The sequence below is a fragment of the Lissotriton vulgaris genome, chromosome 5, assembly GCF_964263255.1.
Source record: "Lissotriton vulgaris chromosome 5, aLisVul1.2, whole genome shotgun sequence".
Classification (NCBI taxonomy): Eukaryota; Metazoa; Chordata; class Amphibia; order Caudata; family Salamandridae; genus Lissotriton; species Lissotriton vulgaris.
Window position 1 is genome coordinate 898236303 of NC_141693.1, and position 17903 is coordinate 898254205.

Here is a 17903-nt window from a genome sequence, read left to right on the forward strand (position 1 = left end):
GATGGCTTAGTCAAAACCTGGGAACACGTACGAGGGGATGGGAGTGAACCCCAACTTCAACGTTTTCACTTTCATAGGACCCGGAGCGCTCTTATGGAAATACTGGGCCCGGACATGGCGGAGCCCCCAGATGTCCCTGAATTGTCGTATGTAATCAAACATAAGGAGCCGCAGAAGCTCCTCACAAACTTATACACCGTGGCCAGGTCGCATGGTGAGCACCAACTCATGAAAGCTAGACTAGCATGGCAAAGAGACCTAAATGTACCAATAGATGACGCAACATGGCGATACTGCTATGAGAGCACTAAGCGAATCTCCCTCAATGGGAGACATTGGCTAATCCATTACAAGTTCCTGCAACGGGTGTACTTCACACCGGAGAGGCTTCACAGGTATGGCTTGCGGCCAGCGGCGAACTGTGAACGCTGCCATGTGGCTGACGCTGACTTAATGCACTTGGCTTGGAACTGCCCAGGCATACAGGCATTCTGGTGCGAAGTTTTTGCGGAAATGGGCAAAATCTTGGAGGTGGACATTACCCCGGACCCAGGTATGGCTCTCATCGGTAATTCCAGGAGGCTCCCAGTAGCGCGCTGTAGGCTCACGTACATGGGATTGTTAATGGCCAGAAGAGTAGTGGCCAAATGCTGGATGAGAGGTCCATTGCCAACCAAGACTAGATGGGCGCGAGATATGCTGTACTGTAGCACACAGGCTGAAACGTACAGCGAATTGCTATCCCCTAAAAGCCGTCCGAAGAACTTCTGGGCTCTATACCAATCTTATTTACGGGAGCAGCAGAGCGAGCACCATGGCGGTTCGGACAGTGAGACTCTGGGGCAGGAGGTGGCTGGATCCGCGACGCTTTAATACGCTGTCGCGAACACCAGCCTGCGCGAGCGCAGGAGTCAGGACATCGCTGTAGGAGCGGGGGGTAAAAGGGGAGCTGACCGTGTACAGTGCAGGGAAAAGGGATGACACCATCGGGAAAACACTGCACGCACGGCTAGGTTGAGAAAATTGCAGCGACACAGACATGTGGGCAGACGGGCAGTAGGGGTGACGCGTCCCTCACTGAGGGGCACACGAGCAGAGGAGGTGGCAAGATGACAAGCCAGGTAGACACAGCATCAGACTCGTAGGCGAAACACATGTTGACTGACTGAGGGAAGGGTGGGTGGGGGGAGTTGGGATGTTGTTTGCACGTAAAATTGTGATACGCTCACTTGGACATGAAATAGAGGGCTAGCGGCTAGGCTGGTTAGATATGGCGAAAGGCATTAGCGGGAAGCAAAGAGGGCGAAAGAGCTAGAAAACGCACATGCGGAACGCATCTGACCCGACAGGGGAAACACTTCTGGATAATGAATAACTGCCACTTGGAAAGTGCCGCCGGACCCCCGGGTTGTCGGCTAAAGGGCTGTGTAGCACTGAGAGTAAGTCCTGTCTGGCATGCATATGTCGCGGCCGGCCCGTGAGGTTGTAGGCCTAAAGCTGTGTGATTTGAGTTTGTGCAATAAAAAAACTCTATGGATGAGTATCAGTGTGTAACAGGATGTATAGGTGTATGAGTACATATGATGATTGAGTACATGTATGAGTGACTATATAGAACTGTTGGTGAATGAGTGGATGTGGAAGTAGATGTTGGAATAGGTTGTTGTAACTGGTTTTGGTATCTCCATTTTCTTGAAAATTGTTGTTTCTATTTTTGAATGTGTGTATCAAAGGTTATATTAGAGTGAGAGGAGGTCTGCCACTCTTTCACAATTATGATGTCATCAGTGATGTCATTTGAGATGTCATCAGTGATGTCATGAGTGAAGTCACTGACCATGTCATGAGTGATGTAATATGTGACGTCATCAGCAGTGCATTGCGGGCGCGCGAGTTATAGTTAGCTGAACTAACTATAACGGGGGAATTTCAAAGGTTTTGTATGAGTAAAATGACCAGCTAACTATAACGTGTGTGAAACCTATGTTTTTTTCAGTGAATTTGCAAGGTTTATTAAATGCTAATTCCTAACTATAACGTGGCCAAAACCTATGGTTTTTTCAGTGAATTTCAATGGTTTTGTAAATGATCATTTTTAAATGTATTAATTGTTATATTTTTTATACTGATTTACTACATTATTTTAAATTATTTATTTTTAGATATTTTATTTTTTAAATTACATTACATATTTTTAATATAAATTGAAAAAAAATGTTTTTACACCTCTCTGTAACACAGCCCCCTGGGCGTTTGCACAGGGGGAACTAATTCCCCTTGCATACGGCGGGTCCCTGGGCACCAACTAGCCCACCTAGAACCTCCAGTATGCGCCAGAGGGCTGCATTGCAGAGAGGTGTAATGAGGCCACACCCTTTTTTACACCTCTCTGCAACGCAGACCCCGGGCGTGTTTGCAGAGGGGGAACTAATTCCCCTTACATACTGGGGGTCCCTGGGGGGCAACTAGTCCACCTGGAACCTCCAGTATGCACCAGGGGGCTGCATTGCAGAGAGGTGTAATGAGGCCACACCCTTTTTTACACCTCTCTGCAACACAGACCCGGGGCTTGTTTGCAGAGGGGGAACTAATTCCCCTTGCAAACTGGGGGTCCCTGGGGGCCAACTAGCCCACCTGGAACCTCCAGTATGTGCCAGGGGGCTGCATTGCAGAGAGGTGTAATCAGGCTATGCCCCTTTTTACACCTCTCTGCAACGCAGCCCCCTGGCACGTTTGCAGAGGGGGAACTAATTCCCCTTGCATACTGGGGTTCCCTGGGGGCCAACTATCCCACCTGGAACCTCCAGTATGCACCAGGGGGCTGCATTGCAGAGAGGTGTAATGAGGCCACATCCTTTTTTACACTTCTCTGCAACGCAGCCCTCGGGCGCTTTTGAAGAGGGGGAACTAATTCCCCTTGCATACTTGGGGGGCCAACTAGCCCACCTGGAACCTCCAGTATGCGCCAGGGGGCTGCATTGCAGAGAGGTGTAATGAGGCTATGCCCCTTTTTACACCTCTCTGCAACGCAGCTCCCTGGCGCGTTTACAGAGGGGGAACTAATTCCCCTTGGATACTGGGAGTCCCTGGGTGCCAACTAGCCCACTAGGAGCCTCCAGTATGCTCCAGGGGGCTGCGTTGCTTTGCCCCGGGGGGCGGCGGTCCCCAGGCAGTGTGGGGTGATTGGGGCCCCCCCACACTTCTTTATCACTATGCCCCCGCGATTTGGTCCCCCCGGGGGGTAATTTAAAAAAAAACAGAACAGGTTTTTTAAAAAAAAATTGGGGTCCTTGGGGGTCCTTGTGGGACCACCTGGGCAGGCCTAGGGGTTCAGGGTGTTTCTACCCTGCCCCCTTTTTGTGTTCTACACGTTTGTTTTTCTGCTTTCTTGTGCCTCGGTCTACCGAGCACAAGATGGCTGCCAACACTTCCTGGTTTGAAGTGTTGCCAGCCAATGAGCATGCAGCTTTCTCGTGAAGGTACGCGTACCGTGCGCGTACGGTACGCGCACCCCGTGATTTTTCAGAAGAAAAAAATTGGGGGGGCCTTGGGGGTCCTTGTGGGACCCCCTGAGCAGGCCTAGGGGGTCAGGGTGCTTCTACACTGCCCCCTTTTTGAGTTCTACATGTTTGTTTTTCAGCTTTCTTGTGCCTCAGTCTACCGAGGCACAAGATGGCTGCCAACAATTTCTGATTTGGAGTGTTGACAGACAGTGGACAGCCAATCAGCATGCAGGTCATGCACGGGAAGGTATGCGTACTGTGCGCATACGGTACACGTACGGTACGCGCTTATAGATATATATTTTTTTCTTTTGATTTTCTCAGGAACTACTGGAGGGATTTACACCATTTAAGCAAAAGCGTGATCTGCGAATCAGACTCTACCATTTTGCCAAATTTCTTGTAATTCCGTTCAGCCGTTCGGGCTGTAGCCGTGTCTAATCGTCCAATGGAAAATAACATGGGGAAAACACGTTTTGGGACCCCCTGTTTTTTCAGCCCCCACTTGACGAATCCCCCCAAACTTTTAGGGAAGGAGCGGAGCGGGCTATCTTCTTTGAGAAATTCGCGAAGATTCATCAACCGGCGCCAAAGTTAATCCCAATAGAATGTTGCGGATTGCCTATGGAAACTATGTCCTAAATATAACTACCTACTGGCAACCGCCAGCAGGATATATATATATATATATATATATATATATATATATATATATATATATATATATATATATATATATATATATATTACCTACTGGCGGTCGCCAGTAGGTAGTTATAGTTAGGATAATTTTCAATGTTAAATCTCAACATTCTATTTTGAATAACTTTGGCGCCGGTTGACGAATCTGCCTGAAATTTTCAGGAAAATGGTCTCATGGCGGTCCGGTCCTTCCCTGAAAGTTTGGGGGGGATTCATCAAGCGGGGGCCGAGATAAAAGGGGGGTCCCAAAACGCGTTTTCCCCATGTTAATTTCCATAGGGCGGTCGATTTCACTTTTAGCCCGAACGGCTGAATGGATTTCCACCAAACTTGGCAAAATTGTAGGGACTGGTAGCCCGATGTGCCTTTGCTATGTCTCAAGATATGTGCTCCAGTGGATTTTGAGTAATTAAGGTTCAAAAAAATATATATATCTATAGCCGCGCTCCGGTACGCGCACCGGTACGCGCACCGGGCGCTTACCGCGACTTGCGCGGAGAAAGCTGATTGGCTCTGGGGGGTCTGTAAACATTCTAAACAGTCCGGAGCGGCCGCCATCTTGTGTCTCGGTAGGATCGAGACACAAGAGGTGGCCAAAACAAAGGGGGAAATGACCATAAGGGGGCAGAGTAGACCCCCCTTGACCCCCTAGGTTTGATGTGGGGGCCATAAAAGGGCCCCACGGGGCAAAAAAAAAAAAAAAAAAATTTTTTGATTTTCGCGGGGTGAGCGCCCGGTACGCGCACCGGTAAGCGTACCGGGGAGTGTACCATGGGGAAAAAGAATGACAGTTTTAAAAGTAGCTGATTAGAAAAAAAAATGTTTAGTTGTTTTTTTTATATATACACATACATATATATAAATGCATATGCACATATATATATGCATATATGTCTATATGTGTGCGTGTAGAGAGAGGTAGAGAGGTAGAGGTGTAGAGGTAGAGAGGTAGAGAGGTAGAGAGTAGAGAGTGAGTAATAGAGAGTAGAGAGTGAGTAGTAGAGAGTAGTAGAGAGCAGTAGAGAGAGTAGCAGAGTGAGTAGTAGAGAGTAGTAGAGTGAATAGTAGAGTGAGTAGTAGAGAGTAGTAGAGAGTGAGTAGTAGAGACTGAGTAGTAGAGAGTAGTAGAGAGTAAGTAGTAGAGTGAGTAGTAGAGAGCAGTAGAGAGTGAGTAGTAGAGAGTGGGAGAGAGTAAGTAGTAGAGAGTAGTGGAGAATATTCCAAAGTTTGGCACAGCACCACTTTCACAATGAGTCCAATCAAATCATATCACTTACAGTACTTATTGAAGCGCTGAATCTTGGTGTATATTCAAATGCTTTTATTTTCCTTAAGTTTATGTACCACAGCCAGCCGAAACGTTTCGTTCTGTACAACAGAACTTCTTCAGGGCGTTCTTATTTCCTTCAAGTTATGTCGGTATCCCGTTGTCATATAACTAGATATTTCTTCCAAATGTTAGACGAGACATAAGTATATTCCTATTCAAAGTGACTAGGTATCAATTTTACCCACACAATTCGGGCAGACTTGAGTAATTTATAGCATCCTCAAAGTCAGTCTTTCAAAAATTCCAAAGTATAGGACATGATAATCCAAATCCAAATGTTTCTCAAGAAAAGTCATTTACAATCGTTCGGAATATCGGTGTTTGGGCAGATATGATCCAGGGACCCCCAGTATGCAAGGGGAATTAGTCCCCCCTCTGCAAAGGCGCCAGTGGCCTGCATTGCAGAGAGGTGTAACAAGGGTGTGGCCTCATTACACTTCTCTGCAATGCAGCTCCCTCGTGCATACTGGAGGCTCCTGGTGGACTAGTTGACCCCAGGGACCCCCAGTATGCAAGGGGAATTAGTTCCCCCTCTGCAAACGCGGCAGTGGGCTGCGTTGCAGAGAGGTGTAACAAGGGGCATAGTCTCATTACACCTCTGCAATGCAGCCCCAGGCGCATACTGGAGGTTCCAGGTGGGCTAATAGGCCCCCAGGGGCCCCCAGTATGCAAGGGGAATTAGTTTCCCCTCTTCAAACATGCACGGGGGCTGCGTTGCAGAGAGGTGTAAAAAGGGTTGTGGCTTCATTACACCTCTCTGCAATGCAGTCCCCTGGCGCATACTGGAGATTCCTGGTGGGCTTTCAGGTCTTATATAGTTAGAAATTAGCATTAAAAAAACCTTTGAAATTCACTGAAAAAACCACAGGTTTCACACCAGTTATAGTTAGGAATTAGCATTTAAAAAACCTTTGAAATTCACTGAAAAAACCATAGGTTTCACACCAGTTATAGTTAGGAATTAGCATTTAAAAAACCTATTAAATTCACTGACAAAACCAGTTATAGTTAGCTGGAAATTTTACTGATATAAAACCAATGAAATTCCACGTTATAGTTAGTTGGACTCACTATAACTTGCGCGCCTGCAATGCACTGCTGATGACGTCACATATTACATCACTCATGACATGGTCAGTGACATCACTCATGACATCACTGATGACACCATCCTTGTGACAGAGTGACAGACCTAATTTCAGTGTAATGTAATGCTTGAAACACATATTCAAAAATAGAAACAAACATTTTCAAAAAAATGGAGATACCCAAACCAGTAACAACAACCAATTCAGTAATTCCACCATCTATATACACATCCACTCATTCACCAACAGTTCTATATAGTCACTCATATATACTCACTCATCATATGTAGTGATACACCTATACATCCTGTTACACATCAGCAATCATCCAAAAGTTACTCACACACATACTCACACATGCAAATAAACTATTGAACATCCATTTATTTGCATATACATTTATACACACACTGCCACCTTACTTCTAAGGAAACTTACCCATACTTACTCTCTTAAACAATCACTTATAGAAACACATACTTATTTAAACAGGAACTCCTACAATCTCTCACTATATATACTATACTCACTTATATACATCAATACTCACATATACTAGATTAAAACATATGTCGTTACTAATGAAGACACTAGTGAGACAGTCATTCACTCACTAACACACACATATATACACTCATCCACCCATACAGTCCTGCACATATGCTGTCTTCAAAACACATACAAACAGTGAGTCAGTCACCAACCCCTGTAGCCACTTATACACAAAGAGAAACACTGATACAAACATTTAAATATCTAAACAATACTCGCTAATATATGTATTCACTAAGATACACATAATAAGCCAGTTACCCAACCAATTTTTTTTAAAAAAACATCCATTTACACACTTATTTAAACATTTATTCTTCCATCGACCTTTACAAATACATATATAAAACAAATTTATTTTTCAGAAAGACACACATTCACTGGATGGTGTCATCAGTGATGTCATGAGTGATGTCACTGACCATGTCATGAGTGATGTAATATGTGACGTCATCAGCAGTGCATTGCAGGCGCGCAAGTTATAGTGAGTCCAACTAACTATAACGTGGAATTTCATTGGTTTTATATCAGTAAAATTTCCAGCTAACTATAACTGGTTTTGTCAGTGAATTTAATAGGTTTTTTAAATGCTAATTCCTAACTATAACTGGTGTGAAACCTATGGTTTTTTCAGTGAATATATATATACACATACATATATGCATATATATATACACACACACATACACAAACATACATCTAACAAGGCCGTCAGGTTTAACGATTGATGTTGTATGTAAGGATCAGAGACATACTTCAATTATGGTGCCATGAGCGGGTAGCTGAGTGAAGCATTAAGAGTTCAAAAAAATTAGGAGTAAAGATATATTTGTTCACCCATGCACCCATGACTCCCCTCAGCGCCTTGGGACCATCACGGGTAAGTAGCGCGCTTCACAAGTACTCTGATTGATTGATAGATTGATGCACCTACCATCTTCGTTAGGAGTGGACATGTTTTTCAGGCTTACCTATTTCGAAATGGTTTGTCCATGTTTCTTATTCTTGCAGGAATAGAGTTCCAAAATGTGGCCTCTGGACTGAGGATGAGCATTCGCTGATATAATGCTAAGCATTATATTGGCATTAATGATTCTAAGTTTGGCAACTTAGAATCAATGTCAGTGGAATTATGCGGCAGGAGAGCACCAAATTATGTGGCAGGGTTCACTAAATTATGCAGCAAGAAAAGGCAAATGATGTGGTATTATGCAGCACATTTTTTTTATAACATTACTTCCTTAGTTTGTCAATTTTATACATGGTAGTGCTGTCTGTTCAAAGATTTCACCTGATTAGTACTAGTTTAACAACCCAATTTTGAAAAATGCAAATAAAAGATGACCAATGAGCCTTTCCGATTGGCCTCCCACTGCGCATGAACACTTGCCGCCACGTTTTTAGAAACTTTTGATCCTTTGAGCTAGAAACATTTTCTTTTGTTAATATCTGCAGATTATGCTGCAGAGGATGGAGTCTACCTTATTCTACCTTATTCTTAAATACCGAAAAGAATATTAGAATAAAGATGCACATAGAAATATATTCAAACAGTAATTCATGAAGCAAACAAACGATCTTAATATTTAATAAACTTTTTACAAAACCCAGAGGCAAGGAACCATTATTGTGTAGCAACAAATTTGACCCTGGGCAATTACGAAAGGCATGTCACATGTCTAATATTTTGCCTTAGCTGTAAACTTGTGTAAGAGGCAGAAAAGGGAAGGTTGTGCTTGACCAAATGGAACAGAGATTTGCTGAAGTGGGCTATTAATGTATGTGAATTGGTTTTAAGAGAAAAAATGAAGAAAAAAACAGGAACAGCTGTGAACTTTTGAACCAGAGAAAAGACAATAACAGCAAATTAGACGTGATAGCTGCATGATACTTACTTACCACAGCCTTGTGCAAAAGAAATATATTCAAGGACTGTTTTTTTTCTAATAAGCGCTTACCAAACGTAAGTGTCATTTATTAAATGTATAGAATATTTCTTGAGTCTCAAGAGAGATTTAGAAAACACTAAGGGCCCGATGTAGGTAAACTCCAATTTACCACTTCTTAAATACCGAATCATACTGATTCGGTATTTGAGAAGTGGTAAATTGGAGGGGGGGAGATGTGGGTATTTCAGATACCGAATCGGTATCCCCCATTGATTCCTATGGGCCTTGAAGCCCATAGGAATCAAAGGGCATTACCGAATCGGTATTTACCGATTCAGTAATTACCGATTTCTGCAAGGGTGCAGGGGGTGTCACTTTGACACCCCCTAGCACCCCCAATACAGGCTTAGGTGCCATGTGGCAGGCATACATGCCCTAGGGGCAGGTCTGCCTGCCACATGGCATAGGTGTGCATGCACACATGTGCATGCACACCGGAATCGGTATTTTACCATGAAGTTGTATTTCATGGTAAAATACCGATTCGGTAACACCTGTGGGACTCAGAAGAGTCCCACCTACATTAGGAATTTACCGAATCGGTAGAATTACCGAATCGGTATTTTACCGATTAGGTAATTTTACCGATTCGGTAAATGTGAAGTTACCTACATATGCCCTTGGAAACGGGCACCTACATACCAAATGGCCATTTACCGGTCGGAAACGGCCGAAATCGGCCGTTTCCGACCGGTATTAAGGCTCCTACATCGGGCCCTTAATATGAGACAAAATTAGAAGGATTTAAACGCTAGGTTTAGCACTGAGAAGCAACTAAACTGTGCCTTCTAGTTTCTTTATTCACAAATATGAAATAAAAAAAGAAGATTCCTGCTCAAAGCCCATATCTTTAAGAACAGATGTTAAAATTGATAGCATTTGGATAATTTAGACTTCCTCGGAGATGGCTCTGAGTAAAATGAACACTCCATGTGTGAGATATTGCCTAGAATTTGGGACAAAAACAGTCCCGCACAAAAACGTAAACGTGGCCCCTTTTGCGAACCAGACACCTAGAAAAGCATCCCATATTTGCAAACCAGACCAGTTTTTAACTTGTACAGGTGTTTTGCAAAGTATGGACGACTACCAGTGGTCGAAGTGCATTAAAAAAAAGTATGGGAGCTGTGATGCTTTGCAAAGAGGGCAGGATGAGTGGGTCTGGGGGCGGGGTCAAAGGTGTGCCTAACAAAACAACATGTTCTGTAACTTTTTTTGGTTTTTTCACCTTAATGTAACTGCATAAAAAATAAGGCACAGATTAAATAAAAAATAATTTCAAGTTAATTTAAACAGTGGGAAATGCACTATCATACATTATGAAACCTCTATTAGTTTTTGCACTGCAGAGGTCTGAGTTTAACCAGAGAGCCACAGAATTGAATCCTGGGTGATGCACTGGAGAACAGTCACTTGCATATGTTTAGTGCTACGAGGTCCCAGTCTGTAACAGAAAGCACTGGAAATATATGTCCTTATTTTAAACTTGCATTACACACAGTATAAGATAGGCTGATATAACATGTACAAAAAGGTTTAAGAGAAAGTACTTCCAAACATAGTTTTTAGTAATACCCAGACTTTACATAGTGCCATTTTGTTGTAACTATCCATTAAAAGCACACACTTCAAAGCTCAGCTGGTAACTCCTTGCAATTCAACTGTCACCAGGAAGCTTCAAGTGATTACATCTAATAAAGCCAATACTGGCTTCCAAGAACCCTTTACGTTTGCAGATTAACCAGTTGCGCACATTTACATTGCTATCAAGCAAACAGGCACCCTGGCAAGAAGGCTTGCTTTGCTGTCTGCCCCTTGCTCAGTTTCAAAGCACAGGAGACTACCTGCACTTCTGCTGATGGGTTTCAACTCTCTGTCCTGGGATATTTTCTCTGTTCTCAAAAGGTAGGGGAGCTGTTTTACTTAGATTAGAAAGTAGGGGCATGTTGTGCCTCTCCGATCCCTCCCACTTCTACCTCTGCCAAGAGCAGAGTATCGCGAGGCACGCCCTTAGGACCCGGCACTTCCGGGCCACGCCCAGCAGTTGTGGTGGTTGGACGGCCGGGCAGCCAATCGGCGGCCGGCCGCCCCTAATACATCCGGGTCAGAGGGGCGATGACGCACGTCCTGAGTGGCAGGGGGCGGAGACCTTTGGCCTATTTAGGGTCAATGCCCGGTGACCACGGTCTCTGTTCCCCCCACCATTTCAGGACTGCACAGTGCCCCGTCATTGGCGCCACCACGAACAGGAGCAGCCATCTTTAAGTAACTGCCGCGGCTCCCGTTGGATTGTCGAGGGAGCCCGGTCCTCGAGTGTGGAGTTCCTTCTCGTGGCGGGCTTTCGTCGGAGCTACTTCACAGCACCTCCCGTTGGATTGTCGAGGGAGGGCGGCTGGTGGCTGGAGTCGGTGGCGGTCCCCAGAGGGCGCTTAGCGAGTGCTGACCACGTGGCCAGGTAAGGAGTCGGGTGCATTGGGGGGGCCTGGCGGGCAGCCGTTGACCTCGGAGGGGGAGCGTACTGTGCTTTTTGGCTTGGTGTTTTGCCTTCGGGAGTTGCGGCTGCACGTGGGGCTTTCCTTGTGTACGGGCTCCTGCCGGGCGGCGTCGGCAGCACGCAGGGAGGGACTGGGAGCGGGGAGCGGGGATCTCGAGTCACGCAGCAGGGTTGCATTAGCGCGGCTGGTGGGTGTGTGGCCACGCGAGCTTAAGCGTAGTCCTAGGTCCAGGCGCCAGCGGCAAGAGGCGTGTCACGAAGCAGCGCGAGGGATTTAGACAGGCGGGATGGCGCCCAAGAGAGGAAGCCATAAGAGGAAAGGCACCGATCCCGAGTTGGCACAAATAATGAAGCTGTTAATAGCGAAGTTGGGCAAGGACGTGTCAGAGAGTGAGGAGGAGAGCGAAGGGGAACAGCCTGAGGTAGTAGAAAGACCACGGAGGGAGGGAGTACCTCCGAGGGCGGCCTTCCCCCCCTTAAAAAAGAAGAATAAGCCTAAAAAGACGGTGGGGGGCAAGAACAAAAAGCGTAGGCCTTCCCCGGGAGTAGGGGGAGAAGACGAGGGATCAGTAGGTCCCGTCCCCGCTCTCCCGATTGAGCCTGAGGTAGTTGTTGTCCCCTCACCTAGCCCAAGACCGGAGACAGTAGCGCCGCAGGGGGGTGATCTCCCTGCAGGCTCGGGGGTACCAGCAGACCCAGTGGGGTCGTTATTAACAGAGATTAGGGAGGCTTTGAAAGCTCTAGCTCCAGGATCGGTCACCAATGTACCGACCCCGCTCGCACCACAGCCGGTGGCCGCAGTGGCGGTCGTGCAAGACCCACTGGATAGTTTGTTGGCATCAGTGTCAACATTGGTGGGACAACTATCAGGGCCGGGTAGCGTAGGAGAGCGGCCAAACGCAAGTGCAGCAGCACCTTGGGTCCCACAGCAGGCGACAAACCAGGGGGCATTGCAGGACATTCAGAGGGAGATTGCGCAAGTGGTAGAAGCGCGTAGAACCAAGCCCGATGGGCCGATTGGAGTCCAGCCCCCCGCAGCCGCGTTGGCGGGACCCTCAGGAGGTAAGCCAGATGACGCCTTAGCCAAGAGCGGCTGTGTGGTGGGGGTACTGGGGGGGATGCAGGGGAACGTGTTGTCCCAGTCAGGGATGCTGGCGACACATGTGAGTCAGGAGGTGCGCGATAAGATCTGGAAGGGCGCGTATGTTGACATTTTTTCACTGATCAGGCCCAAGAGGAGCGATGTGGATTACAAGGAAAGAGAGGGCAAGGAGGGCTCCTTCAAGGATAGGAGGCCAAGGATAGAAGAAACTTTGACGAATTGGCTCTTTGGTTTTCATGTTTTTGTCACGGTCCTATTTGAGAAGCGACCAGAGTTGGCTATTCCATTAGTGTTCTACACCAACAAAATTGTGAAGGCACACGCTAACCATGGGGGCCAGGTGTGGTTGAATTATGATAGGGAGTTTCGGTGGGCCAAGGAAGAAAACCCAGGCATTGGTTGGGATCAGGTGGAGGTGAACGCTTGGTTGGAGAGTGTAAGCAGTAGAGAGCAGCCCGCTAGGCAGCCCTTTCGGGCATCCCTGGGTGGGCCGGGGGAGAAGAGAGGGGCCTGCTGGGCCTTCAATGGTAAGGGGTGCACTTGGCCCCCCGGGCAATGCAAGTTTAAACATGCATGTGCCTATTGTGGACACCCTTCCCACCCCGAGTTTAAATGTAACAAAAAAGCAAAGGAGCGTGGGGGGGTGCAGCTCCAAGGGACACCAAGCCCCCTCAAGCTTAGGTTGCCTACCCCGGTGGACTTTGGTAGATTGATTTATTGGCTGGATTTGTACCCGAATAGGGTGGCGGCTAAGGTCTTATTTGACGGTTTTTCTGAAGGTTTCCGCATTCCTGCGGTGCATGTCCCCCCCATTAGCCAATGCAACAATCAGTTGTCTGCCAGAACTCATTCATCGGTAGTGATTGCTAAGGTAGAAAAGGAGAGGACCCTGGGTCAAGTTGCTGGACCTTTCTCGGCTCCGCCTCTGCAGAATTTCGTTTGCTCCCCGCTGGGGGTGGTGCCCAAAAAGGAGCTGGGTCAGTTTAGAATGATTCATAACCTCTCTGCCCCCAAGGGTTCGTCGGTAAATGACGCCATTGACCCCGCGCTGTGTTCTGTTACATACTCGTCCTTTGACGCTGCAGTCCAGAAGATCAGGGATTTGGGGCGGGGTGCCTTGCTTGCGAAAACTGACATAGAATCGGCATTTTGCCTATTGCCCGTCCACCCGGAGGACTATCACTTGTTAGGCTTCCAGGTTCAGCAGCAATTTTATTTCGATAAGTGCATGCCCATGGGGTGCGCTATCTCGTGTAAATACTTTGAGACGTTTAGTTCCATGTTGCAGTGTGTTTTTTCCTACAGATCCAGGTGCACGGATGTCGTACATTACTTAGACGATTTCATGGTGATGGGCCCTGCAGCTTCGGATGTTTGTGCTCGTGCTCTGGGCGAGTTGGTAGCAATGTTCAAGGAATTTGGGGTGCCTCTGGCACCAAACAAGACAGTAGGCCCTGGCACTTGTATGTCCTTTTTGGGTATCGAGATCGACACAGTGGCAGGCGAGTGTAGGTTGCTTAGGGACAAGGTGGTTGCTTTCTCCCAGGCGATTGAAGCAGCCTTAGCAGGTCCAAAAGTGTCTTTACATCAGTTACAGATCTTGGTGGGACAGCTGAATTTTGCGCTGCGTATCATCCCCATGGGGCGCCCCTTTTCCAGGTCGATAGCCAGGGCTATGGTGGGCCTAACTCAGAAGCACCATCGGGTCCGACTAAGGGCGGGAGTGAAAGAGGACCTCAAGGTGTGGCGCAGTTTCTTGAAAGAGTTCAATGGTCGGGTGGTGTGGCCCTCCCCTCCGGTGTCCAGCGTTGAACTGGGCCTCTTTACCGATTCGGCAGGCAGCATTGGTTTTGGCGCTATCTTGGGCGCGGCCTGGTGCGGGGCGGTTTGGCCGGCAGAATGGCACAAGGCCGGGTTGCCAAAGAACATAGCCTTTTTGGATCTCTTTCCCATTTGGGTGGCGGTCACTATCTGGGCGGATCGCTTCAGGGACAGGGCAGTACCTTTTTGGTCAGACAACATGGCGGTGGTGCAGGTCATCAATAGGCAGGGGGCTACATGCCCGCACGTGCTAAGGTTGTTGAAACTGTTGGTGGTGGCTTGCTTGAGATTGAACTTAACTTTCAAAGCTGCACATATACCAGGCATTGATAACCACGCTGCTGATGCTTTGTCTCGTTCCAAGTTGCAGGAGTTCCGTAAGTTCCACCCGCAGGCGGAGGATCACATAACTATGTTCCCTACATCACTGTGGAAGATTGGAGCCTCGCTTGCGGGGCTGGTAGGTGCCTCCCTGAGCGACCGCACGAAGAGGGCGTATCAACAACATTTCAGTGTTTACAAATCTTTCTTGCAGCAGACAGGGACTGCTAAGATCTTCTCTCCAGAATCAATCTATGGTTTTCTACAGGCCTTAAGGGACCAGGGCAGAGCCGTGGCTTATGCCAGGGCTCATCTGTCTGCCATCGGTTTCTTTGCTAGGATAGCAGGGGAGCGGGACCCGGGGGTTTCCTTCCTGGTTAGGAAGGCTTTGACGGGTTGGGCCAAACTAGAGGTTCCGAGGCGGGATGGCCGCCGGCCCCTGGACCTCCCCACCCTGGTCAATGTGTTAGGGGCCTTACCATCCATATGCGAGTCAGCGTTCGAGGGTGTCTTGATGGGGCAGTTTTCTGCTTGGCGTTCTACGGGGCGTTCCGCATAGGGGAGATAGTCGGGTCCTCCAGATTTGATCAGGGGGGGGCTTGTAATTCCGGGATGTTGTCCTTTTTCCGGGGGGGCTGGTGGTCCTGTTAAGACGTTCCAAAACTGACCAGCTGGGAAAAGGGGCCTCCATTCATTTACGGCCCGCTCCGGGCGTAGCAGCCTGCCCCGTAACCCAGATGCAGGCGTACCGTGCCTTATATCCTGTCGGGGGGGGGTCGGCCCTGTTCATTCACAAGAATGGCCATTGCCTGTCTCAATTCCAGTTTAAGTCAGTGTTCAGGTTGGCCCTGGAAAAACTGGGTCTGGGTTCAGCAGATTTCTCCTCGCATTCTTTTAGAATAGGCGCCGCCACCTTGGCGGCCGGGGCTGGCCTCCCCCCCGACGTGGTCAGGGGTGTGGGGCGCTGGGCTTCCGGGTGCTACAAAAGATACGTCAGGCCGGAATTGTTATGACCAGATGTGGCACTCTCGTGTCGGATGGTGTTTAACGGTGTCATTTCTCTCCTTCTGATTAGCATGCCTGCGGCGGTGGTGTGGGTGCTTGGGCACTCATTTGTGCGCCGCGCGACGGTGCGCTTGCAGCTACGAAGGGTTGTGAAGCCGGCGGACTTGAACGAGACCGAATTCCTGTGGCGTGGCGTCGGGGGGATGCGAATTCGACACTTGAGACGGCTCGTGGAAGAGCTCAGAGCGCAGGAAGCTAACAGCCCCCCTGACTGGATTATCCTACATTTGGGAGGCAACGACATGGTCGACAGAGGCCGCTTGGCAGTCAAGGAGGCTTTACTTGCAGAGTTTGCTTGGTTAGGGCACATTTTTCCAGCAGCAAAGATTGTCTGGTCAGGCATGCTCTCACGCAGGACATGGGGCCCAGGAGTCCGGGTGAGATCTATGAATGTCTCGGTGAGACGATTGAACGGTGAACTGGCAAGGTTGTGCTCAGTGAAGGGCTGCTTGCGCTACTTACAACATCTGATGATTTCGGGAGAAGCAATGTACCACCAGGATGGGGTACACCTATCGGACTTAGGAACAGACACTTTCATAAGAGAACTTTGGTCATTTATTTTGAACGCAGGTGGGGAGGGCGTCAGACCTGAGAGCCTTGGCCACCCTCGTGGCGGAAATATGACCTGCGATCAATAGACAGTGGTTGATGGGAGGCCGCTTGACGGACTCCATAGGCCAGCTCTGAGGGAGGATATGGTGAGCTCTCCGCTGGGAGGAAGTCACCACCGGCTGGGGAGGCTAGGGCGACAGAATTCTTGCCTCCTGTGCGTCCCAGGGCAGCCTGGTGGTAGGGGGGATGGGCCCTGTTAATGCCGGACAAGGACCAGGGGTATGGGCCCACCACTCTAAGGGGCAGGTGCACGGCACCTGGCATAGGATACCCAGTGCGAGATGCGAGCCAGATGGGGCTCCTCCCTTAGGGCTGGGAATGTGATAAGGATATGAAATGTCAGAATAACGAAATGTGATTATGATTACCAAATGTGCATGTTTTATGCTTGTCATGTTTATCTAATGTGAAGATTAAACATGGCCTTTTTTACCCCACCAGAATCTTTGGTTATTACGAATGTGGGGAATATTGTTTTGGGTAATCATGTGGAGGGCGGGGGCAGAACTGGAGGGTACGTGTCCTATTACAATTATATGTATTTGTGTTTGCTGCAGGCAATATTTGTGGTAAAGGCAGGGATATCAACAGTAAACACCGGCCCAACTAACCATAAAATAGGCCCCCAAACTGCTAAAAAACACTAGCCTTCACACTGATTGTCGTGTTGGCCAGCTTGACCCCGGCTATTATAAGGTGGAAACATCCTCCTGCAGTGGTTGGCGGAGCCCTTACAGCCTATATTTAACACAGCTAAATTAGTTCTTGTTCTTTTTTCTTGTATTCCTCGGGTCTTCCAACAGCCGACACGTGTTTGTCGCTAACATGGGAAATCGTCCTGCGACTTTATCACCGCGACCGGTCTCTGGTGTTCCGTACTCGGAAAGACACGAGGGAAGACATCTACAGACCGGTTACTACGGATGACGAGTCTCACGACCAACCATGATAGCGGTTGTCTATGAAAACAGAACCCCTTTGTGGGTTGGAATTATCACCACAGAAAACGAATAGACATACAGAGAAGAAAGCCTTGATAAAGTCGCTGGAAGATTTCCCATGTTAGCGACGAAACATGTGTCAGCTGTTGGACGATCTGAGGAATAAAAGAAAAAAGAACAAGAACTCATTTATCTGTGTGAAATTTGTGCTCACACTGCGCACTTTGATAATTCTGTTACAAACTATCGTGTGCTGGGGATTTTTTCTTCTGATTATTCAAGTGGATTTGACCACTGGCTTTGGGGAGATTAGTGGTTCTCCTTACCTTGCAGCACCGAGATCAAGATATTATTCAAATATTGATGCTAGTGCTACTCTCCTGAGTGGCACTGTTTGCCGTAATAACAATACCACTGTTC